The sequence below is a fragment of the Elaeis guineensis genome, chromosome 7 (assembly GCF_000442705.2).
Source record: "Elaeis guineensis isolate ETL-2024a chromosome 7, EG11, whole genome shotgun sequence".
Lineage (NCBI taxonomy): Eukaryota > Viridiplantae > Streptophyta > Magnoliopsida > Arecales > Arecaceae > Elaeis > Elaeis guineensis.
The window spans coordinates 19,708,369-19,710,338 of record NC_025999.2 but is presented as its reverse complement, the minus strand read 5'-3'; the positions used below and the strand labels follow the sequence as shown (position 1 = coordinate 19,710,338).

At 35.1% G+C, this 1,970-nt stretch overlaps 1 non-coding gene across 1 annotated transcript; it reads left to right on the top strand.

Moving 5' to 3' along the window:
• The first annotated feature begins 440 nt into the window (after window positions 1-440).
• Window positions 441-547, top strand: LOC140859557 (small nucleolar RNA R71). Its single transcript, XR_012143094.1, has one exon. It is a non-coding gene; the product is annotated as a small nucleolar RNA R71 (small nucleolar RNA).
• Window positions 548-1,970: the final 1,423 nt, after the last annotated feature.

Sequence of the window (1,970 nt, the reverse complement as noted above, 5' to 3'; positions counted from 1 at the left end):
CTGGGTTATATGTAGGTGCATAAGGATTGTTCAATGGTCCTTGATAGGTGGCATTCACCTGTGCACACTCATTCGAGTAGGAACATTCTTCTAAGACATGGTCTGGTGCATTGCACCCTTTACACATGGGTGCAGATATTTGATTTACATTGGCTGGTCTCTGTAATTCTAAGGCTTCCAATCTACGTGTTAAGGTTGCAATCTTGGCCTCTGATGCTAGGGTTGGTTGAATTTGATGCATTCCTCCTCTTGAAGGTGTAGCTTTATCAGGTTCCCTAGTTATTTTCCACTGTAAATTTTTCTCGGCTAGGTCTTCTAAGAATTGCCAAGCTTTAGTAGTTTCTTTGTCCATAAATTGGCCTTGGCACATGGACTCCAGCATGGTTCTTGAGTTTGAATCTAACCCCTCATAGATGATCTGGCATAGTCTCCAAGTTTCTATTCCATGGTGTGGGCATTGGGTCAAAAGATTCTTGAAACGATCAAAGTACTTCCAAAATGATTCACCAGCTAGTTGGTAAAATTGATTTATTTCATTCCTAATCGTAGCTGTTTTATGATGGGGGAAATACTTTTTCAAAAATTTTCTCACAAAGCCCTCCCAGGTTGTGACAGAATGGTTTGACAGACTATAAAGCTACTTCTTAGCATTATCCTTAAGGGTAAAGTTGATTAATCTAAGTTTGACCTCATCCTCTGTTAATTGCAGTTTCATGGTTGCACATACCTCCTCAAATTCTCTAATAAATATATAAGCATCCTCTAATCCTGTGAATTTTGGAAGCATATTTATGATTTGAGGTTTGATTTCAAAATTGTTAGCTGTGGGTTGTGGCAACCTGATACAAGATGGTTGGATGGAGCCAACTGGATAACACAAATCCTTAAGGGTCATGGGTTGGATTGGTTCAGCCATTGGAACAACAGGAATTGACTCAATTCTAACTAGACGACCCGACACTCTTCTCCACACACGAGGTGTACGATTCTCGATGTTTATATAATTTTTTTTTTATAAAATTTTTATGTATAAGAAAAAGAAAGAAAAGAGAAAAAGTTCTAAAGAAAAGATCCTAAGGAGTCCTAAATCTAAAGAAAAATAACCAAATTAATTTAAATTTTAATAATTTTTTTTTTATTTTTCAAACAAGTGAAACAATAAATTAAACTCAATCTATCCTAGGGTTAACCTAAATCTAGACAGCTCCTAACTGTTCCAAGATGACCCTTCAAGCCTTCCAAGTGGAGATTGATCAACTAGTTAGCCAGGTAAGTATAAGAGGTGAAAGGTTCACTCATCGTTGCCTTTCTAGACACCAAATGAGTTGGCCAGGCCAGCAACTAAACCAATTTAACAAACCACCCTCAGGGACTTGCCTAGACACCAACTAATCAAACAACTCAAACTTGGTAGAACTCTTAGGGTTCCTTGTCCTATTGAGCTCGAATTCCTTAAAGTTGACGTCTAATTGATTTTAAGATTAAAGGTCTAGGTAATGCAATATGATGGAGATGGTTTTTGGGCTAAAGAAGGATAATGAAATCCCCACCTTATCTTGTTAATGGGTTGATGCCCTTAGATTAATTATGAAAATGCAAATGCAAATAAACAAGATGACCAAGAATGTAAAAGATTTTAATTTAGAATTTTTTTTTTATTTTGATATTTTACTTCACGATTATGAAATGTCTTTTGTTTTGTTTTGTTTTTTTTTTGTGATTAAGTAAATTCAAATGATTAGGTCTAAAAAGAAAAGTAATTAACTAAAAATAATAAAAGAGAAATTAGAAGCGTACCTGAGTTTTCCAGCAATCACCAACTAAATCTAGAAACCTAAAAGAAAAAGAAAGAGAGTTATAAAGCACGAAAACAAATATTTGAAAATAATTTAAAACGCCAAATCTCCGACAACGGTGCTAAAAACTTGATGTGCAAATCTTAAAATTTATAAATAAAACCGTAAGCGCAC